General features: G+C 43.3%; 1 long non-coding RNA gene across 1 annotated transcript in view; it reads left to right on the forward strand.

Moving 5' to 3' along the window:
- Positions 1 to 24,178, forward strand: part of LOC122398280 — a 110,074-nt gene that overhangs the window by 65,546 nt on the left and 20,350 nt on the right. Inside the window, exon 3 of the long non-coding RNA XR_006259178.1 lies at positions 12,123 to 12,159. This is a non-coding gene — a long non-coding RNA (uncharacterized LOC122398280). The remainder of the gene's footprint in view (positions 1 to 12,122; positions 12,160 to 24,178) is intronic.

Raw genomic sequence — 24,178 nt, forward strand, 5'->3', positions numbered from 1 at the left:
CTCGACCGCGGACCGTATTTCACAGTACGGCTCCGACAGCTCGAAACAAAGACGACGATTAAGCGGGCAGCGCCGAGACGTTTCTCTCCGATAATCTCGCGTGGAGTTTCTTGCGACGAGAGTCGGGTTAAAAAATTTAGTTGGTGGGGCAGCGATTCGTAAAACTGAAAGCAGATTCTAGTTTCTGTTTCGCTGTTACACGTGTTCACCGACGCCTGCAGTATTTGGTATTCTCCGCGCGGACCGCCGAGAGTCCACAGATAGCTTTGAAAGTAGTCGAGCCTGGTTCCAGGCATTCTAAAAAGGCGAGCGTGCTGGAAAGTTTTCGATTCGGAAGTCTGCGGAGTCTGTGCTGGTACGAGACAACCCGTGGATCGCGTTTCGAATATTCGACGGAGACAGAATTAACCTTATTTCATTTTTAACCACCCGTCCGGTGCATCGACTGAGAATCGTGAGTGTTTGTGAATTTTTGAATTTTTTGGGGTTCTCTTTTAACCCGTGAATTGCAGCGAGAATACATTTTCAAGATGGAACTTGAATTCAGAAAATGTTGAAATTGCAATGAGCCCTGAAGACACCGGGAAATCGGATTGGCAATGTTTGATCAGAATTATCCTCTTCGCGAGAGACTGTTTGAAACTTTGATCAGCAACCTAGACATTAAACGGCGGATCTTTCTCATCGGTGAGTTTAATCTAAAGTCTCCTCTTATAGAAGATGGTTTTCATCTCGAAGACGCGACCGTGGCAGAGTTCGCTAGGGGAAGCCTTATCGACGAATCCTCTAGCGAATTTCGGTCGAAAAGCCACAACTTGTGCTACTCGAGCAACCAAACACTCCACTCTCATAACAGACTAAGTTAAATTAATTTCGTATTATTCGTTCGGTTCGAAAGATCGCGTTTTATTTCAGGCGAGGTCCAAAAGCAATCTTGGTTGATTTTTTGCAAAGTCACGTTGGGTCAGGCGTTGGCTCACGTTCGGTCTTCGTGAAAGCCATGACTGTGCAAAAATTACTGGACACTGTCCACGTTCTATCGGTGTTGGTACAAGATAAGGGGTCTTACAAAAGGTTTCTCTGAATTTTGTGCTCAAAATCTAGGCATCGTTGATCTAAATTCTCTCGATTAAAATCCTCTTGATACTTGTTGATGCCAGCGAAGCTAAAAGCAGTCGAGCAAAAAATTCCATTGTTTGGGACTTTTCTTCTCCGCGGAGTCACGAAACGAAAATAGCTTTAATCTTCACGACGAAGCGTAAGAAAGAGATCGTCGAGTCGGTCGCGAGATATCGAACGGAGAACGTATGCTCGTGGAAATCTGGTAAACTCCGTGCAGCATCCGGCTGTAAATAACGCTCTCCGAGAGCGGTCGTCGCGAAACACACGCGAATCGAAAGTTTCCGCGGGCACAGCCGGTCGTATCGCTGTAATTTCATTCAGTCGATTCAATGATTCGTAAACAATGATACGGCTTTATCGTGCACGCCGACGCCCGGCGAATGAATACATTATGCATGAGAGGAACAGCGTTCACGGCGATGTCCTGTTGTTCCGCGACGAAACCGTGTAGGGGGAGGGCACTAAGGCCGCCAGCAAACAACTTTTGTCATCGAAAACGCGGCCGGGGAACCTCGTCGTTCGGGTCAACCCATTTTTCCCGGACAGATTATTCGTAACTACGAGGATCGCCTCGAAAAGTTCGCGATTTTTACGATTTTCTTGATTTTTCCCCTATCAAAGCACACAACTTATCCGGAGAAAAAATTCATAGCCATTATTAGAATTTTTTCGATAATGAGAAATTGGGAACGAGCATTTTTTTTGTATTTAAACGTGTACAGAAAATTGCTGTGATTTAATGTATCACAGAGAGAAAGGTACACCAGTCTCGACGTTGGAATTCAATTCAGCACGTTTCGAGAACCGATGAGGAATATTTCTGAAGTGTATTCAGAATGTTTTGGAGTTCGTGAGATTCCGACTGTGGCTGCACAGTTGCATGATTTTAAATGGGATAGAATTTGGGAGTAAGATAGCAGGATTTAAATATTCTAAACGCTCCAAGGATTTCGAATGAAACTTAGCATTTTAAGAGCCTTTTGCACAATGCCACTATACTGCTCCTTGGAGCTGAGCAAGGTTGTAAATAACTACTAGACTTCGCATTGAATTCGTTATGGATTACGGTGCTCCGTTGATTCTATCGTGAAATATAAATGTACTTCTTGAGCTTTTAATTAGATTACGTTTCCTTACGAACGAAAGCTCTCTCGAGAGCTCGCAGTTTACAGATCATTTGCTTTGGAAATTTTGTTATCATCCTCTTAATCATTTCATTATTATCTCGAATACACTATTATCGCTGGATCTCTTTGACGTATTTAGTTAGCAGTGTACCGTAAAAACTTCCAAATATAACGACGAGCAACCTATTTGACCAAAAGCAATTTCAGCGATCATGGTTATCCCCCGTTACGTTACTCTGCTGTGGTCGTGTTGATAAATTAATATAGGGCTGATAAACTGATTCCAAATGGTCAGCAAACAAGTCAGCAATTTCGGCGTCCAAATTAACCAGTTTATCTCCATGTTTCATTGAGGTTAGCGGGGGTTGTCTATACCACGCCTCTGTTTGACGTAGCTTCAGAAATGTTTGATATTCTTGTTAATTGTCGATTCGACCGACCTAATAAATTGTTCATTTCGAGGTTTAATTAAACGTTTCGTGTCCTTCGACGCGAGCCAGCATCTACAATTCTAATTTCCCATCAGGAAGATTCCATTCGAATGCCTTTGCTTAGAAAGTAAATTACTACAATTTTAGAGACGAATGTTGGTGCATTTATGGGAAATTTTCATTCTCAAGAGATGTATGAAATGCTTGAAATGAGATACGAATTATTATATTTAGGGGTTGAGACGACTTTCTACGAAGCTCTCATTAATTCCATTAATAAAAATATAAACTTGCATAAAAATTCGAAGTCTATTGATTGAATATCTTGAATTACGACTATGTTAAATCAATAAGATAAAAAACACGGAGCCTAGTGTTCTCGTTTGATTGATCGTTTAAGCCATCGATATACGTCGTTCTAAGCGCGGCCATGAACGCGAATTATTTCGCGATTTCGTCGCGATATGCGCGGAGAAAGAACTCGCGCGGATCAGCGTCCTGATGGAAATGGGTTACATCTGCACCGGTAGCGTCTGCTACGGGACCCGATAGAAAAACGTACAAAAGCTGCTCTGGTTCGTTGGGATTTTATTATCCGTCGCCTGTCGTCATTGTTCCTTGATTTTCTGCACCGACAGAGACCTTTTGTTCCAAGTTTTTACACACTACGAAAGCCTCGCGAATCGCGACGTTAAGGTTCCATTAATACGATTAGATGGACCGGAGGAAAGAAGCCACGATGCTCGTTTTATCTCCTTTAAAATAACTCTGGTGTCGATGTCCACCTCGAATTTTAAAAAGTCTCGTTTCGTTCCCGACGTTAATGAATAGAATTTCGTTCGAGAAGCACGTATTGTAAAAGACAGTTACAGTGAAAGGGACACGTTTTCACGTTCTCGAAAGAGTAAAAATACATTGGTATCTTCCCCTAACCGATTGCCTGTTTACGTTCAAAGCCTCTGTGTAAACGCGTTTTAGGATCGTCGATCGTCGGTTTCTCACGATGCTCTATCGCCGACGTAGAATTTTCGCGAGCCATCGAACTCGTTGATTCGCGCGATCCATCGACGGCTCGTTTACGCCGTCAAAGGGGTCCGTGCTTCCGACGAGGCTAGCGTGTTCCGCGTTTTTTTCGTGCTTGCCAGGCTTGCGGCGGACGGAAATATTGCCGGGGCGACGACAGCCGCGTCGAGAGCACAGAGAGTACGTCGAAAGAGGCCAGAGGGGGGAAAAAAGTTGAAGAAGGGGTTATTAACCGGCTGAACGTCGGGCGGACTAGCCGGGCTGCCCGTCACGTTTGCCGTCCCTGCCAGCTAAAAATATTCTTACGCGAATAAACGTCAACTAAAGGGAGCAACGCTGACGAAACCCCGTCCCCGTTGGCGCTCGAGATCCGATTATTTCCTCGTCTTTGCAACGAGACGTCCCTTAAACGGCGTCTTTGCAAACAGGTGGAATCGAGCGATTAAAACGAAACGGGAGGAACACGAAGGCTTCGAATATTTACTAACTACAACCCCTGGCAGAAAGTTTACGATCAAAGCTGCCGTGTTTCGTGATTGTAAAATGTTATTGTATGTGATTAAGACAATTAAAACATTAAGTATGTGTAGAGGAGTTTTGTAGGAAGTAATTAACTACAAAATAACACGAACTTTCATTTATTTTCGAAGACAACGTAGAAGGTGGCTCTTCTCATATTCTTCACAATTTTACGTAGTCTTCTGTCATCCTTCTTGGTAGTTTTAAGTCACTAATGGTACTTTGAGGAGCTCAATTGTTCTTATTTTTGTATCTTTTGAGTACAATTTACGCGATGCCATGAGCACGAGCAGGTTTGTTTACATTTTTGACGATTCGTCTTGCGTTTATATTTATCTTGGAAATTTGTAATCTCACAACCTTCTCTACTTTCGAACGTACCAGAATTAGATTTCCATCGTGCCAGGTGTATTTTCTCGCCTCCTCGTCGTATTTTAATTGTTTCGAAAATGTCCACGCGATCGAGGGGATCGATCCACGCAATCGCGATCGTACGTATCGATAGCGCTTAACGGAGACCGAAACAGCAATTTCGTGATGCCGGATGTATCGACAAGCAAGACAATATCTGGCTCTAAGTCCGGCTTAATACAAAGAGTCGCTCAGGGCACGGGAAAGCAAAGCTTTGCCCGGGATCGCAATACGGTCTCTAAAGCCGGCGGATAATACAGCTAGAATTAACTTAGATCCGACACAGAGCCTCTATTTAGCGTCCAGGCTTCGTCGAAACGTAGATCCCGAGACACTTTTGCGCGTCGATCGCTGGAGGGTGTTAATGGGGGTGTTTTCGTAACGAGAAACTGTATAACGAGAATTCACCTCGTAGCTTCGAATACGGGGGTATTCCAACGATTAAATAGCCAGCGATGGCAATTAAGATTCATCGTTGCGATCCGGGCAATTAAAAGATAAGGGGGCGGGATTAACTCGAAACGCAGCTACGTAATAGGAACCGAGATAAAGGAATGTTTCTTAGTTTCCACGGCGAAATAGAAAAATAATGGAACGGTTAAAGTAATTTTTTGTTCACGTCGCGCCTTTAATATAATGGAACTTTGTTTGCGAACTCGACGAGGCACGGATGAGACGATAAAAATTCAAGCGACGAGGGGGCGGAGCGCGCTGAAACATCGGTGAAGTTGTTCGAGGAAGGAATAAAAGTAGAAATCCCGGGGGAAGAAGCAGATTAAAAATTTTCTATGCAACGGTTGTACGTGGTAATCGCGGTCGGTGGTAAAACTTCTCCCTGGGAAAGGAATTTCGAATCTTCGAAAGGTTAAAAATAACACAAGAAATATATTCACCTATTGCGATCGAATAAAACTTTTTACGATTTTTTTCTTTCCACGAAAGAGCATCGTTTTCGCGACGAAGGAGATTCAGTTACGCGCGATAATACCACGGTCGTTAAAGTAGTTAAATTAATTTTCACGGTTAGCATATAGAATTCCATTAAAAAAAATTAGCCGTTCGTTAAAAAGTAAGCTCGAGAAGTAATTTATTCCGCCCGTTGTACGTAACACGAGAAATATTGTAATTTCGTTGCGCTGAATGTTTTCGTAAACAAGGCGGATATTTACGGAGAGACTCTCTATACGTTTGGATTTACGCGAACGAATTAGTCGCGTAAGTTCCCGGGATTCGCTCGTTTAACAAAGTATGTAAAATACATTTTGAAACGAACCAAATAATCCCCGGGGGGGGGGGATTAACGTTTCGTTGTTTGAATAAAAAAAAAAAGATGAACGCGGAGAGGAGGCAACGACACGGCGAAAAGAAGAACGTTTGGGTACGGGGTTAATTCGATTCGCTGTTTCATGAATACCGATGAACGCCTGTCGTGATCGCGGAGGACGAACAAACTAGAAGAGATCACGAGTATATCTTGCGAGTTACGCAAAATCCAATCGAATATTCAGCGGACGGAATCCATATTCAATCGTTCGCGGAAAGGAAAATATTCGAGATCCTCGAATGTCCTAGCGGGGAAATAAAGCTGACGCGAGGTACGCGACGCCGGCCGTGGCAAAGCAAAGAGACGAAGGTGTCGAGATCGGCAATTTTCGGATTAACATTCGCCTCGTTATTCTCGTCGGCGAGGGTGGGAAAAAAAGAAACGCGAGGGAAACTTTGCCAGACGGCGGGGCTGAAATTCAAGATGGTTAATTTCATTCCGCGTACAGTGAACGCGAAACGTATTTTTTCTATAAACAACTGCCCGTTGTTACGCCACCGGGGGAAGCGAAAGGAAAATATCGGACGCGCCAGGCGCGGCTAAATAATTTCGACGGTTCGATTGATTTTCGTGGAGGTGATTTTCTGCAGAGAATTTTTACCCTGTAATCGTGGAGTTGGACAATAAGGTGCATAAATTTAAAGGCAACGTCCCAGAAAAAATGTCCAACGGATAGGCAAGCAATTTCTGACAATAGGAGTTTAGAGTTTCCTTCGAGCGTGCGTTAATTTGAAAAAATAATAAGAATCGCGGAAAGAAGTACGGTTCGCGAGTCGAGGATTCTGGTGAGAAATAACCGCGAGAAAAGTCGCGATAATTTAACAATCGCGCGTCGGGGGCGCCGGGGGGATTAAAATTCAGCGAGTGTCGCGGGGTTGGTCGAGGGGAGGAAGAAAGCCCAGAAGACGGCGGGAATAAAAAGGGCGGAAAGGGGGGAGAAAGGGAGTCAGCGGGACACGGAACGGCGAAAGAAAGAGGGTAGGACAAAAGATGGGAACGAACGAGTGACAAGATTGGTCGAAGGATGGTCGCCCGCTTGTTGGACGGCTGCTCGTTTCGTAGACGGGTCACGTAGACGCCCGGGGATATTTATTATCCCGTTTAAAAATTTGCATCGAAGAATCCAGGGGTTGACTTATTGCGGCGATGTTGCTGGCGGCGACGAGGCACCCGAGAGTTTGGAACTTTGTTCTATTTTCCGCGCTTCGAGCCTCCCCCTTTCCAACCCCCGTGCAGTTCCGTATTCAATTTTCCATCGAAAACGCAATAAATCCGCGACGAGCCGGGCCGACCGTAAAATTATAGTTACCCGATCAAAACATACAAATTCCAAGCACGATTCTCCGAATACCGGGAACCAAATGAGCTCCGGGGTGTACGACTTCACAATCCCGGACTTTGGCTCGTTCTAAATGGGATCCTCGAGGCTCCGTAAATCTGATCTGCTTGTTTCGAGTGCCGCGATTATGTCTGCCGTGCGGGAGTAAATTTAATTTTGGACCATGTCGGGAAAGACAGCGGGGACGAGCGGAAAATGCATCGCAGCGAGCCGGAACCGGGGGCGTTTGCGCGCCAACGAACGCGATAAGGGCAAGAGCCCGGATAGATTGAAGGGTTATGCTCGCGAATTCCGTTTCATCTGGTTAATGCACTTTGCCCCGGGAGTTCAGAGGTCGAAGTTACGAGAGAGACGATCGAAGTGGTTACGCGGCGTGCTTGTCTGTATATTAATAGGATACGGCGGCCGGGGTAAACTTTATGAATTTTCCGGGGACCGGTACGTGCACGCGTCCCGGATCTGCCACGGGAGAAACGAGTTGATAAGGAAAGCTGGTCTGAGTTTCGCCGGAGCAAACATCGAGAACTTTGTACGAACAATGAAACATCGAGACCAGAAAACGTAGCGATAGCGGGTCCGGACGAACCTAGCATTTTGACAAACTTCTGGCCCCAAAAATTGAGACCATAGAATGAATAATAATTGTCGAATAATATCGCAGATAAAGGTAGATGACTCGAAGAGCATTACATCTGTAGGTCCTTAGATTTTTTCTTGCACATAGCAATTGAGACATTGTTTCAACGAATATTTGTATCTTCGTTGGAACTCTGTAAAATGTAATGGGATAAGCGTAGGCGGTGGCAACGGATCCCGGTTGTACGGCAAGATCGATGACGAGCGCGAATTCATAAGCGGTGTTATTGTAATTATCATACACGACGCCATGCAGTTACGGATAGAAGCATCGAACGCGGTAATTAATTTTCGTAGCTGCTATCGGTAAATTTCACGCGCGTCCGCCCTGATCGACTCTCCGCGGAGTTTAATGTACACGCAAATAGCGTTAGCCAAAGTAGCCTCTCGTTTAACCACGAAAAATTCATCCCTCTCGACGACAATTTTGGTTTTTTTTTTCCATACAAAAGGATTTTTCTCGTCGTTCTGCGTATGAAATTGGTAAGGTATGGCTATTGAAAACGTTGCACTTTACGAGATATTTCCTATTTTATGTTTGTACTCAGCCATAACTCCAGATCGTAACGCCCGGACTGTGACACAATGTATGATGGAAACGTATCGAGAAAAATGGAAAATGGTTTGGGAACGCGATGTCACGTTGGTGGCTTCGATTTGAACAAAGTCGAACAAAAATTTGATTGAATTCAAATTAAGGTCATAGAGTAGGATGTTTCACTTTTGGTAAATTGCGATAATTGGGAATCGATTGCGGGGAACGTACGGACAGAAGTCGCATTCGTTTCGACGTTTCCAACGGATGGAACTGGCGCGAACCGTTTTCCAACGGCGAGATCGATAAAAGCGGTCATCGGGGATGGCCAATGTCGGGGGTAAACCGATTGAGACTAATCAATTGGGCGGAAGTGGTCCTAATGTAAACCTAACCATTGCCTCCCGGACAAACACGAGATGTTTCGAGTGTCCGGCTGCCGAGGACCTGTCATTTGTCCTTGGTCGATCGATCGGTTCGAGGAGCGATTGAACCTGGCACGATTGTCCAACGGAGGATGAAAAATGTCTCTAATTCCCAGGAAATTCCCCTCTGCGCTGATTAACCAATTACAGCCATCTATCGGATTTAAATCGTTCCGAACAGCGAGAAGATTGGGACCGAAATCCACAGGGATGTTTAAACGGAATCTAAATTAATCTTTACGATATCGAACATTCGCAATTTAAATATACTTCCGACGAGTGGTGGCCAGAAAAATGATACGTAAATTTTTCCCAATGGACAAATCACAGTTAAGGCTGATCTGGGATCTTTAATTTAATTTATATTCGACTTACGTATCTTTTATTGGTTTCGTATGGACATATTGGGTTTTAAATGGCCAAAATGCAGAGACACGCGAAACGACCTGATAACATGGACTAGTTTTTGGCTGCTCGCGGATGATTTTCGAGGAATTAAAGCTGCAGTGTTCCGCGCTGCGAAAGTTTTAATCGTCGACACGAGTTGCCTCCGCGTGAAACGCCCTCCCGCAGGCCAATTAAATTTTCCTGCTCCTTTTCGGTCGTACAAAGCCAGTCTACTCTTGTATTTGCTGTCTCGACACGCTGGTAAACATCGGATCGACTGTGTGGCCTCCTAGATTCATTTAACTTCTCAGACTTAAAACACCTCGTGCAATAATAATTTTTTCTCGATTTTTTGATCGACATTCTCGATTGATCATTCTTTTTTCGTTTAAACGGAGACACGCATTGTGTCAAAAACAATCCATTTGTTGGTCAGTTCTGGCTGAAAACTCTTAATATTATGATAGTAGAGTGAAACAATCGTTTATTTCGGGTCTCTGTCTCTATTTTACAAAATTCCGTTTAGGTCTGCATCATAACATTCTTCCATTCGCCGAAATAAACGAAACGACGAAGCTACGCGCGACTCTTCTATGAAAACAGTCGCTCGACGTTCGCCTCATTGGTTCCACGAGTCCGTTCGTATCTTGAAAATTTTATTTCGTTTCCAGGGGCTCCCATGACGGGGTATCAGTGATCGTAAAACGTTATTCGTCCTCTTAACGGACATATTCTTTGGCAAATTTCCGCCTGGGTCTCCGCCCTCTGGCTTCGAGCGTTTTTTTTTCTTTTCACGTTTTCTCCCCGCGTTCGCGATATTAACAAACACAGTGGGTCAATTAACCCCTGGCGCCGCTCGTCTCGGTAAATCCTTTCGGCGGGTAATCCCCGTCGAGAAACGTTGCAATTAAATTGCCGCGCTTCGGGGACTCGCGCGTGCCTCGCGTTAAGAGGGACTACCACCTTGACGGGCACAAAAAAAAATCGATATCCTTTATTTTCACATTTTCTTGGGACTTTCCCCCGGAAATAATTTCCCTTCGAACGTTGAGGTTCGAACCTCGCGTCTTGTTAACTTTAAAACATTGGTATTTGTATTCTGGTTTTTGGAAACGACGAATAAAGATTTCAGATTCAATCCCGTAAATTAAAACCCGATCGACGCGACGTACGGAACGTATCTAAAATTTTTATTCGTTATTCGGGAATAAAACTTGCCCGGCAGTAAACCGTTCTAGTACGTTCCGACGCTGCTTTCATCGGTCTTGAATTTTTTACGTTCATCGTTGTATGGACCGTTTGTTGATGCACTAACTCCAATTTACAACGGTTCGAGATACGAACCGTTAATGGAACGTTATTTAAGCAGTCAAGTTAATTAATTTTCAATAAAATCGGAGAGTGACGCTCGAAGAATAGATCTAATATAATAATTTTCCAACGGTCAATGTGTCGCGTTTCAGCGAAATTTTCGTTCCCCCGGAGGGAAATAGATCGAGTAAGATCGTACGTGAAATCTTTTTTATTGGAAAGAACAGTCCGACAGACGGTTTCCACGGGCGTCTGGTTTCTTTCGATTCTTATTCTTTCTTCGCTAAGTCCCCGGCTCGAACCGAAATCCTCAGGTACATCGGGGCACTCGAAGAAAGGCACTTGTGGCGCTCCCGTTTCACTCGATTCTCCTTTATTGTCTTTCGCAAATACTCGTCAACCGCGAGTCGAATGAACTGTGCTTTCCGTTTGCTTTTCACTTAGCCGCGGTGGCTTTCGCCGCTCGTCTCCTTCTCGTCTGCCCCCGTGATTAATTAATGCGTTTCTTTCGGTGGCACCGGCTCCTTCCGCGATCCTGAATACACGCCGACCATTTAATTACGAAGAATTTATTCGCGTCCAGTCGCTTTTAATATCCCCGTCACGAGCTCTTCCAACCTTTTACTTCTTTGTTATCTGCTGGGATAATTAATCTAATTACTACGCACGGCATCGGAGCACGCGTTAACAAGTTTCTACAATACCGAATATACACTTGGAAAAATTATTTTAAAGTGAAATTTTAATTTAAATTATCCGTAATCTTTTACAGAAATATTCGTAAACACCCCTTATAAAAATCATCTTCCGTAACTTCAAGATATACTTTTTAAAAATAGTTCAAATCCAATTAACAATAGTACTTTAAAACAAAAGAAAAAAATTGTGCTTGATAGTATATTTTTCATCGTATTTTTCAAATTGCAATTCCAATTCAAATTACTGATAATCTTTTACAGAAATAGTATTTAATAAAATAAGAAAAAAAATTTTAATCAGTGGTGGTTGATGTTATATTTTTCGTTGTTTGAAACGAGATACAGTGTTTTAAGTGGTCTGATTTTGGGAGATTTGTACGATTTCCAAAACGGCCATGGACGAATAGTGGACCATTTGGCCCGGGTCTTTCTGTTCCCTTAATCATCGTCCGTGTTTCTTTGACTCGTCAAGCTGCGAGGCTTTCCGTTGTGCCTCCGTTAAGTCTCAACGGTGGAACAATAGGCAGTGTCGTCCAAAGTTATCCGGAGAGCTTTCCTCTGCTCGTATCCAGCGCGCGAGCTTTCGAGCCAGCTCGCGGCGATAATAATGCGCGACAATGCGGCCGCCGTGGTGTTTGGCGCGTCGAAAATCGTTGAATAAAAAGAGTCGAGGAAACGGGAACCCTATACACGCTCCCTCGCGAAGAAGAAAACTTCGTTTAATGCGCGAGCACACGATCCACAAAACGAATACGCGATCCGGGGGATAAGAATCGATACGTTTTATTTGCATCTCGAAAACAAGCTTTGATACGATCATTTTTATTTTTCCAGGACGTGTTGGAATCAAAGAATATCGCTCGATAACGAGGTAAGAAGCTTCTGATTTCGTAGCGTGACTGGCGATAAATCATTGTTCTTCGAACTCATTGAACAGTCGAAGAACGCCAGAGAAAGTTCGAACGTCGTCGTTTCTGACCTTAACGTGCCTTCTAGTCGATCGAACGACTTCGATTTCGCCGTCTCAGCGAGTTTTTTCTACGCAGCCAACGAGTATGAAAATCTTGGAACTGTTGCGTAACGTACGCGGGTGGATCGATCCACGTGACGTAACAAACAATATTTAGTAACTGTTCTTGTTACGCTTTCAAAGAACCTGATAATACGTAATACTTTCGTACACGCAATGAAACAAAATTAATCAAACGGAGACATAGATTTCTTACAACAGAGTCGCTTGAATTGTTCGTTCGTCCTTTGGATCTAGTCGCGAGAAACATAGGGGTCCCGTTGGCTCTACGAGTCTTTAAAAACGCGATATCCCAGGCCCTTATCCGGTCAGCGGGAAGAAGATCGATCACCAGAAAATAATAGGGCGACTCTCCGGCCCGCATCCATTGTTTATAGCCGGACCGTTCCATTTTCGCGAATTCGAACGCGAATGGTCCGCTCACCGAACGATCTTTATTGGGAGGACGAATTCGCCGTGAGATGTCTTGCGGAATAACTTATCGAGCTTTCTTTTCGAAGTAATTGGAGCCTTTTTAAATCGTTCGGCAAATAACGAGCGCTCTAATTGTATTGAACGTTTCGCCGGCGAATTGGAAGGGATTCTCGGAGCTGGTCCGTGGAAAAAGGCGATCCTTAATGGCCGTTCGGTAACGCCGGGAATTTTATTCAAGCACTTTTTAATTGAATCTTGCGGCACAGAAGCGAGGAACGAATGCTGCCCCACGGTCTATGCCGCCCGATGCACTTTTGCTTTTAGCATAAATTGAGAATAGACGACGACCTACTGCAGTGAGAGAACCGAACGATTAATTCCTGGTTGCCTATTATCGGCTCGAAAGACACTCTTAGATTTCTGATACTTTTGTCAAGCGTTTCGATTCGATTTTGCGCCAAAAGGGGAAACCTTTCTTTATCTTCACCGATAGGACAAACATTCGTTGCATATTTCTTGAATTGTTTTTCGAGTTCCATGCATACGGGAATAATTTGGAACAAATAATCACCGGGTTCGAGGATAAATTGGAAAGATAAGCCTTGGTTAACCCATTTATGGATCACCGGGTGCCGTCGTGGAATGGAACTTTTCGGTCTGTTTTTCTTCGGAAAATGGAAAACGCCCGTCGCCCTTTCATCGGCCGTTAATTACGTTTCCGTGCGGGATCGCGAACGCGGACGATCATAATTCCGATCCCTCGTTGAATCACGAACGGAACCCCGAGCACAGGGCGAAGGGGGTACGAACCGAGATGGATTACACCCCCGGGGAAATCAGTAAGACACGACCTTCGCGAATACTTCTCAACTTTTTCCTCCCCCTTTCTTTTTTTTTTTCTCGAAAACTTTTTATTCCACTCGAAGAGAACGGGAATACAAAGTTCCCGCGCCTCTTCGTCCTGTCCGTTCCTCTTTTGTCTGGCCGCGGAGAAAATGAAAAAGCAAAGGATCGTCCCCCGGATTCGGGTATCCGGTAATTCTCGCGAATTCAACGCTTTGGACGAAAGTCGATCGTTCTTATGAATTTTTTGAAAATCCAGTTAATATCGTAGTTTATAGAGAAAGATTCAAATTTAGAGATTCAATGAACCCATATCTCAATCTAATCTCTTTTTTCTATTTTTCTGCGTTCTCTACTTTGCAAATATTTCGAAACGAGTAAACTTCACGTGTCAAGATCGATCGAGAAACGTCGAGGATACCCAATATCGCAGAGCATAACTTAATTTAATATGTCCCTACGGTTGGAAACCCTGAAAATTGGGTGCTCGATTATTTAGCGCGCGCAAAATTAACCGTGTTCCGGGGTCGTTCGACGCGTCGAGTGCGATTCTCGAAAAACGAAGCACATAATTTAAGAGTCGTAGTTTTCTCCCGCAATCGCGCCCCTCCCCAAAGCTCTTGGAACCTTAGAAGAATTCGATCGAGGGTACTTTGGCGGAATTCGTAATTAATCGAACGCAAAGTAAAGAGTTTCGACGTACCGGCGAGTCGGCGGAACAAAAGTAATTTGAATAATGTAAATTTCGTTTCGACGGGCGAAGACAAAGCAACTGTTAGTTTAAGGGTAACCACCGGGCTCCCCAGGGGGGTTGAAAAAAGTCGGGGGTGATGGTTGTTTCGCGAAATCGTCTTACTTCGGGCTCGAAAAGCGGCAAATATTCCGTGGCAAGATGCTACCCGACGAAACAATCCGCGCTTTCTTTATTCAAGTACCTTTAACGTTGCTTTCCATTGTGTTCCCGCGGCCCTGGAAGAAAGGTCACCGGATCACAAAGGGTTGCAGAATGCCCAGAAACCGACGAGGGTATCTTTCAACCTTAGATAGAGAGGGATCCTTCACGGTGAAGCGCACTCGAGAAATCTCACAATGGCGATTAAGTACCGCGCACTCAGTCGTTCCTCGCCCTTTATGGAAAAAACTCCCGCCCTTTACCGTTCCTATAATTCAACGGTTTCTTCCTTTCGACGCACAGTGGGGTATTTGCCACGAAAAGTCGGCCGTAAGACGATCTTAACAATTTTGCGTGAATTACGATATTTTTGCTGCCTGAGATGGTCGAATATACAAGGAACATCGTATCAACACTCTTTCTTTCCATCTGTGCACTCGCAAGCTGTGCTTCGTCGAAAGTTGAGAGATTTTTATGGCACCCTTTTCTACCTTAACTATTCCCTGAAACACTGTTCGCTTATTAGCAATTTTTATGTTCCAAAGAAGTTGTATAAACTTCTCCATTATGGAAGCTTCTCAGACAAGTATATACTACACTTTCGAACGGTTTTTACTTTTTCCTCGTATATATTTGTATGATTATTCATATTTGAAAATAGCCAATAATTCAGCGATGGTCTTCACGATTATTCGACTTCGTTAACGATTTTTTTATGCTTCAGGGTGAGTCTCAGTGATCGTTTTCGTGTCATTAGATTCCATAAAGGTTTATGATCACGATCCAAACAAAATTGATTCCGGATTCATCAGGTTTGAAGTTTTATAGCGAATTTAGTAACACGGAAATCGTGAATTGCAGCCTGTCGTGTCTTCAAATGCTTCTTTTCGCGACGAAGAATCCATAATAAAACACCTGGTTTTATTTTAACATCGATTTTAAGTTTCGTATTTTGTTTCCTCGTGATCCGATAAAGTTTGGAGGGAAACAGGTAATATTTGTTTAATGTTCCCATCGGACGCGTTTTCTTCGTAAAATTCCGCCCGGTAAGGCGATTACGCGAAATCGATGGTAGATGGGAACCGTTAATAGAATTCGGAACATTTTGCCTGTTAACCGGAATTACGGTAATCTGATCCGTTAATCTCGTCCCGAAGTTGATTAAGGTCAGTACCGCGGCACGGAATTTGCAGCTTGAAATTTCGAGACGGACCCCCCCATTGACCTACATCAAACTACAATGAGGCGTATCCAGGCAGCCAGGTACTATGTTGATACTATCTCGAAATTACAGGAGAAATTACGCGCGGGGGCGAGGCGAGACTGCCCCTCGGAACTGCATCGAACTTGCACGGCACGCGTACCGTCGGCTATTTTGTAAATTTCCCACGTTTCTTTAACGATCCTAAAAGCTTCCGTCCAGGTCCGATCCTCTCGAAATCAATTTACTTACCATTTTCGTTGCATCCCGCGGCGAAACTTTCGCGTACATTTTTAAAACTTGCAGGCTGCATCTCGAACTTGGAGATTTCTTAATTTTTAAGCGAGAAACACAAGCAAAAGGCTCTCTCCTCCGCGAGTTTAACGCGTTTACTCGATATATAATACATGGGAAAATTTCAAAAGTCGAAATTGTTGCTAATTGGATTTATTTTTCAATTTTGACCCTCCCCCACCGTGACCTCGGGGTTTAAGTTCGTAAAGAATTCCTATTGAAATTCCCCTTTCGACCGCCGACCTCGTTGCAACACGAACTTTTATTGTACCTATCGAGAAAAGGATTGCGACTTTTCCTACGACGATCCCATTGGAGGTGCGCGTTCCAGAAATTGAATCTTTTGATCCTCCTTCTATTTCTACGATATTTTACGTCCCGTGCCCGTGGACGGTGAAAAGAATGACTAGAAATTTTATAGAGGATTCCCAGTGTTTTCCTTTGCAACGAGCAGACGTAGTCTCCGCGGAACATCAACTTTTATTGCACCTATCGAGAAAAGAGTCGCGACTTCTCCACCGGGCGGGTGGTACATCTTTCTTCGACCTCGTCGATCCTTTTTATTTCCGTCGGTCTCGCGAATAGTCCCGGCAAAAACAGACGGGGATTCCCGACATGCGAGGGGATCCCTTGCAAAAACAATGGAGAAAGTTCGTGTCCCCGAACGTGATCTTGTCCCCGAGTTCCACCCAGTTTTCAACCCTTGCTCGTTAACGAAACTGTCCCAAGAAAATTTTGTCCTGTTTCTCGATCGAGGCAACGGTGATTACCAGCTCAATGTTATCAGTTCCTTATTTTTACGGGGGGAACAACCACACAAGTCAGGATTTCCTGGGGGAAAAAGGTCAAGAGTCACATTTCTTTATTTATTTCTAAATTTCTTCGCGTATCCTTAGAAAGGATATTCGAGCGCTTAAAGAGTTGAACGAACTCTGCAACCCGTATCGAATACGATCGTTCGATCGTTTAAAACGTTCGAGAGTGAGGACGAAAGGGAAGACAAGGAGATTGGCCGTGTTCGTCGAAGAAATAACGCGAGAAATCCTGCGTATTCGAGCGTCGCGGGCATTGTTCTCGGCCAGCATCCGTTGAACAAACGCGAAACGCGAATCTCGATGACGAGATCCTGGGAGGAGCGTTTTCCACGGGCTCGTGGGGCGCGTCAAAGATGGAAATTCGAAGACGCTTTCGGCGTCGAATTCTGCACGCTCGGCGGGCGTGATGCTTTGTCCCGCGTAACACACCGGTGTCGTGGAGATTCAGATAACGGGCCAGAATGTCTCGTTTCCGCGCGAGTTTCGCGCCAAGTGGCAATTGAACCGAAAGCTGAATGCACCATCCGCGAAGCTTCCGCGTTCCGTGTCGCTGCGCGGCCTCCTCGAGTGGCGAGCCGAGCAACGATATTAATTAGGCTACGGTCAACTTCGTTCTTTCGTCTCGTTTTCCTCGAAAATTCTCCAATCGTTTCGAACAAGTAATAAGGAATTCGATCGAATTTTGGTGATGCAATTATTTCATATTTGGAACTTCAAAGTTTCAAGTTTGACTGTATTTATTCGATAAACGAGAAGCCTCATTAATGTACAAAATAATTAGGTAAACAAAATACACAGTTTTTGAAGTGTACAATAATTTTTTAGTGTTCTATGAGAGATCTTTCCTTCGTTTCGTATTCCTGGAAAGTTCTACAATCGTTTCAGGTATCAATAGAAATTCGATAGAGTCAGTAATCTTCTATCGAATTTTGTAGATGCAATTACTTCATATTTGCAATTTTACAGTTCAAAGTTTGATCGTATTTATTCGATAAACATGAAGCCCCCATTAGTGTATCATCAAGATAATTAGTTAAATATAACGCACGGCTATCGAACGATGCAATCAATTTCGAATGAGATTTCGAAATGGGTAGAATTACAATTCGTTACAATTTTCACGGCGAAACAATATCCGTATTTATTTTAATTTTCGGGTAGAATGCCGATATTAAACGAAAACAATAACGCTCGGGGCATTTAATAAAAGAGTGCCCGATCGAAGGTGTCGGGCGAGCAAATACAGTGATTATGATGGACGGGAAAGGGGAGGGTTTCTCGCACGAAAATGTTTTCCACCGTCGACGTTTATCGAATCAACGTCAGTCAGTCAAATTCGGAAATACTTATACCGAGACGAACTTTCGACCATGAAACCTTCAATCGGACTCGATAAAACGGACCGAAACTCTCGAAACTTTTTATGGGGAATGAATCGTTTCAAATTTCAGGATTTCCTTACAAAGTCTCTTAAATTTCCCCCCTCCAGCAAGCAAGTTCAGTCGAAAGTTTTAGTCAAGACATTGTGGACGGTCACTGAACGTTTAAAATGCAAGAAGCCTTATGCATTCCATCGATCGATGTTTTTAACCATTCAATTCTATTATTTAAATGTTCTTTATTTGTCATCTCCTTGTAATTGTTCTCAGTCAGTCTCCTACTTCGTATTTTTCAATTTTGTATTCCAGTTTATCTTGTATCAATGAGTATTTAATCCCATGAATAAATAAATAAATAACACGGTATCGAGGATCGCGCGAAAAGTCAATTTCTGTCGTTGTTAACAACTTCGACGTCTTGTTAAAAGTTTCAAGATTTTTCAACGTCATTTCCAGTAAATTAATTTCGAAGCTTCGTAAAACAATTTTGTAAAAGAGTTTTCTATATGTTACACGATCGAAATTGTTGAAATATGGAAATTCGAGCATGATAGACATTGCATTGGTGCCATCTAGGTTGTACACGTCGTAGAATTCTCTGTACAGTCTTCTGTCAGCAGTTGAAACGAACACGTCTCTTTTTGTACATAAAGTGTCGTAAATATACAATTGTGTGATCTCGTCAATTATTTCACAAACCAATAGAAAGGTTTGGTTACTGAATAAAATCGACTTTAGAATCGAATGGACTTCAAATGAAAATTTTCTGCGTACGAATGTCGCGGGCATTAATTTCCCCTCGTCGAATGTCAGCGGTGTTTCGTAACAGGCCGCGACGAAGGAAAACAGCGCGGTTAGCGCTGGCTAAACCCTCGATCGACTGATTTGTGGTAATGGAAATTACCAGTATCGTAATGGAAATGCAAATGTCGCGTCTGTCGGAACCGCGCGAAAGATCAAACAACGCTCCATCCGTTTCTGACCGCAAAGGATCGAGAGCCGGCCGGCTCGATCTATTATTCGCCCCGTGCTTGGCTAGAACCTCTCAATTACCTTTCTGGCGTTTCTGGGTCGATCGACCTCGACGTTTGACGAGGCTATTTATACGGGCGGGGGTTTAATCGTCCATGCTTTCCCCGTATAATGCCACTCAAAAACTCCGATGCAACCCGATTGCCCGGCACACGACGCGCCAAAAAGATCTCGAACGTTTTCATTTTACAAACTTCTACCTTTCCTCGACAAAGGCAGGAGAAAGAAACTCCTTTTTCGAAAGGGGGTTCGTGACATTCGACTCTATTTATTTTTAAGCGCACGCTACAAGGAATTTTCATCACGTGGAATAAATTTGCAGAGGATTGCTTTTTCACGTTGTTTCGAAGCGTTTTGAAAATTCAACGGGTCGACTGTTATTTTGCCAGGAAAAATAATTTCGTGGACATCGCTGCCCCGGGAGAACGTGTCCCGCGTTTCGAGGCTCGCTTTGCGCGATATTTGGCCGGAAGTCCACGGAGTAACGAAACTGCGTGGGCGTGGGTTGGTTCCGCGATGACCTTAAGCCCCCCACCGTCAATTAATTTCGTTCCTCGCTATGAAACTCGCCGCGTTTCGGTCAATTAATCGGATATAGTACGAGCAAAGTACGCCAGACTGGAGAACTGGAATTATCAGGGCGGTAAGGAACTAATATACCAAAAGCAATTTTTATCAGAGATTTATTCGTTTCCACAATACTTTGATTCTTTTCTCTTTATGTCTGGTAAATGATCATTTTCGAAAGAGAAAAAGTTCTTTCTTCAAATGGTGGGTTTTAAAAAAAGTTCTGTTCGTCTTTGGGTAATTACACAATGCGGAAACGAACGAGCGTATCGAGTCCGAGGGGAAAGTTTCGGGAAAACCGAGGGCAATTCGTTCGCGAGGGAACGCGACTGCCAAATTCGCGGGGTTTATTTATCGCGGCTCGGGTTCCCATCGGCGACATTGAGTAACGGGGGCGGTTCGCACGATAATTCACGAAAAAAAGCGCGGCGAAACCCGTGCGTGTCCTTTCACTAGCGTTGCCCGAGATTTTTCCCCCTTGAATTTACCCCAGCTGCTTTCGCGTTGATTATTCCACGCAAAGACAGTCTCATTCTATTCTTAATCTAATCAAATTAGTCGGGATACGGTGGACTCCTACGAAACGCTGTAGAATACAAAAATTTCCAGTGTTTAATAATTTGTAAACCAAAAAAATAAATGTTCATTCATTCGCAAATTTGCAAAAATCCAGTCGAATAAATTTGCATCAATTTTCATTAGAAATCACGAATGGGTCATTTTGATCAATCTAGAGTTTAAAAACTAGTTCTCGACTTTATCGATTCAACGCTGGAGCTATCGTCAATTATGGTGTATTTATTCGTACCAAAGAAACGAATAATTAAATGGAAATAAATGTCCTCTCATTCTGAAATTTAAATTTGCCAAATTTCCAACAATTTTGATTATAAAATGAATAGATAATTTTAACCAATGCATCGTTAAATTTATAATCGCCCGAACGAAACGTAGGAGTTCGCGTGTCGATGATTTGTACGCGTCGTACGCGAGTGAAATTTGCGTCAAAGCGTCCCTCAGGATCTTTGTCGTTAGGAAAGCGAGGTTTCGATCGCGTTAACTAACGCTCGAGCGTAGGTGGAAGCTTTGTCTGGCGTGAATGGGAGCGTTTCGTATAAGCGCGACGAAGGGCAGCCTATTACTCGCTCGTCATCGATTAGAGGGGACTGCTTCCGGTGCACGGAGTACGGGATTTCAATTCTCTCCTCCCTCCCCCAAGGACGGTCCTCCTAGCCACCCCCGCCACGCCTCTCATTATGCAGAAAGCATACTAGAACTGGACACACTGCAGGGAAATATACCTGGAGGCGGCTTTTGGTGCGCGAGTTTGCCGACTATAGAACCGGAAATTTCAACGACCCCTTTCACGACGACCTACCCCAAGAGAAAGCGGCCGTTGCTCGACTCGCGACGTATCCAGATGTAGACAGCCGTGTATGCACGCGCCCCCGGGTATAGGGCAGTTTGTAAACCTTCGCATGAATCACCGGAAATCGTATGTCGGGTCTCCTCTGACTTGGTTGTCGACTGGCGATCGTTCTCTCCTCGTTCAGACCTCCCACGAATTTCCTCCCTTTTTTTTCTTATCGATAACTAGACTTAATTCTCAACAAATTACAGAATTCACTTGATATGCAAAAATATAAGAAATACGTTAGATAGGAATTATTGTATTCAGTTTTTGGGGTTGAGACAATCCTCTACGAAGTTCCTGTTTCCCTAATTCTATTTCTCGAGGCTTTTAATGTGTATTTTTTAATTATCCTTTGGGAAAAATTTTGATGGGAGATTCTAGAGGCCAAAATAAGACAAAAATCAAGAATACCAATTCCTTAATTACCGCTTTGTTAAACAGTTATCAACGTTTAAAGTTCCATACCGTCCGGAAAATTTTTCGACGAAATTAAAATTTTCAAATCGTTCTAAAAAAATTATTTCTAGCTGCGTGGATCGATTACAATTAATATTGGTGAAGAAACATATCCCCGAAATTCTACGCACTTATGAGAAAAAAATTCAGAAAGGTTGACGAATTTCTCGGCGAAATTAAAAAATTTCAAATGGTTCTAAAAAAATTATTTATAGTTCCGAGGGTCGATTACAATCATTTTTCGTGAATAGACATACCCTCGAAATCCCTTGCACTTTTGAGAAAAAAATTCAGGAAGGTTGACGAATTTTTCGGCAAAATTAAAAAATTTCGAATCATTCTAGAAAAATTATTTTTAGTTGCAGGGGTCGATTGCAATCAGTTTTGGTGAATAGACATACCCCCAAAATCCTACGCACTTTCGAGAAAAAAATTCCTTACTGAAATGTCTGACCATACGTTGATATGTTTCACTGAAATTTCATGCGTATGTTTGAAACGTCATAACTCATGAACCGATTGGAGGATTTTGATTTTTAAAAATGCAAACGACGCGTATTTTAGTGGAGAATGTGTAGAAATTCCAAAAATATTGGAAAAGTTGTTCCTTAACCCCGTGAAGTGAGAAAAACCCCATAAAACTGGTCCAATTTTCAAACGACCATAACTCCCACAATAGTGAATATATTTCAATGAAATTTATTCGTGAAGTAGAGCTCATAGATACCTACAAAAAAGTATTAAACAACTTTTCCGTACAGCGTCAAACAACTTTATTAAAAATCGAAAACAAATTATTAAGAAGAATCGACGGGGGTGCCTAAATTTTTCGACGAAAAAGAAAAATTTCAAATCGTTCTGAAAAAATTATTTTCAGTTGCGGGGGTCAATTACAATCATTTTTGGTGAATACACATATCCCCGAAATCCTATCCACTTTCGAGAAAAAAAATTCTAAATATCTGACCATACATTGATTCATTCCCCTGAAATTTCACGCGTATGTTTAAAAAATCATCATTTCTGAACGGATGGGAGGATTTTAATGTTTCAAAGTGCAAGCAATGCGTATTAGTGGTGCTCTAGAGTCCCAGAAAAATGGGTTGAAAAAATACATTGGAAATATTGTTATTGCAAGGGTAAGTTCAGAATCCAAATTTGTGCTATTCCACTTATTTGCTCAAAAATTTACCAACGTTATTTGTAAATAGAATTGTTATCCCATAATTTTCACAACAAAGTCCCTGCAAGAAACTGTGGTCCTCGAAGCCGGAGGAAGGTTGTACCATAAAATTGTTGTCTTAGGTGTGCAGCAGCAAGCACAGTGTTTACCAACGATGCTTTTGCAACGCGTGCACGAGAATTATATTACTCCGCGGTGTACCTCGAGTATGGACATTTTCAGTTATCGTAAAGTCAAAACATACCGCGTTTCCGCAACAAGTTTCCCCCCCAAAGAATCATTTTCCGTTATTGCGTGCTTGTTGCTCCCCTGAAACAACAGTTTTACGATTCCCATCCAAGCTTCCCGATTTTTACCGGTGTACACGGAGAAACCGTGGTTGAATTACGAGATCGATATTCTCCTGGCCGCTGTACAGATGCGTTTAATGTAAACGCTGTTCCCTTCCGAGGAGCAGCGTACACTTTCGAACAAGAAAGGACACTTCCTGTGATCAGTGTTTCCTCCTGTTTGCGGATCCCTCGGTTCAAAATCCGTTTTGGGTTACACAGGACGGTGAGAGCCCGAGACAGCGATCTAATTTGTCGCGTGAAATACGAAAACGATCTTAGCACCAAAAATCCGACAAATTACTGATAAACAATCGCGTACAAATTTATCGAGACTATCGAAGGCTCGTGTTTTCGAATTACGGCTCGTTTCGAATCACACGCGTCGGTGAATCGATTTCCGGCGCAATTGGTTAATTCGGATTAAATCCGCCGTTCTGCGCGGTTCAGAGCCGCCGGAAGATTTCGGAAAGCGCGTTGTTATCGCGAGGATCGTTTCTCTACGACGATCGACGAACAGGGAAACATTCTCGGGGATCTTGATCGTCAATCGCTCGAATCGATCGGAAACGCCAAAATGCCAAGAGCCCAAGGAGTTTGCTTTTAACCCGAGACGTTCGTGGAAGATTCTGTCGCGAGAGCCGGATAGAAGCTCTTTCGAATTCCCCGAGTTCCTAGGGAAATTCCGTTTCTCCCAGTAATTCGGTGTTTTCGAGGGGCTTCGTGCGCGCCAGCTTTCGACAGGATATTTACGAACCCGGCGGTCCATTAACGAGAAACTTCTTCGCGGTACTTTTCAGATAACAAAGAGAGACGCAGGAAACGCGTCAATGTTGCTCTCGTTTCTCTTTTTCAATTTTATTTTTAAACGACACTGCCTTTTGGACCTATCATGGATCATAGTTATACGAGGATCTCCCAGACCAACAAATTTATGTATTTGAGAGGATTAAAAAGTTGTAAACGGTTGTCCAGAAGAGCAAAGAAGTTCTCCTTGGCGTCTGTAATAATATTGTTACCGAGTATGCTCGAGGACGGAAG

Source organism: Colletes gigas, unplaced genomic scaffold (assembly GCF_013123115.1).
Source record: "Colletes gigas isolate AHSC1104 unplaced genomic scaffold, ASM1312311v1 Colletes_gigas_Sc00011, whole genome shotgun sequence".
Lineage (NCBI taxonomy): Eukaryota > Metazoa > Arthropoda > Insecta > Hymenoptera > Colletidae > Colletes > Colletes gigas.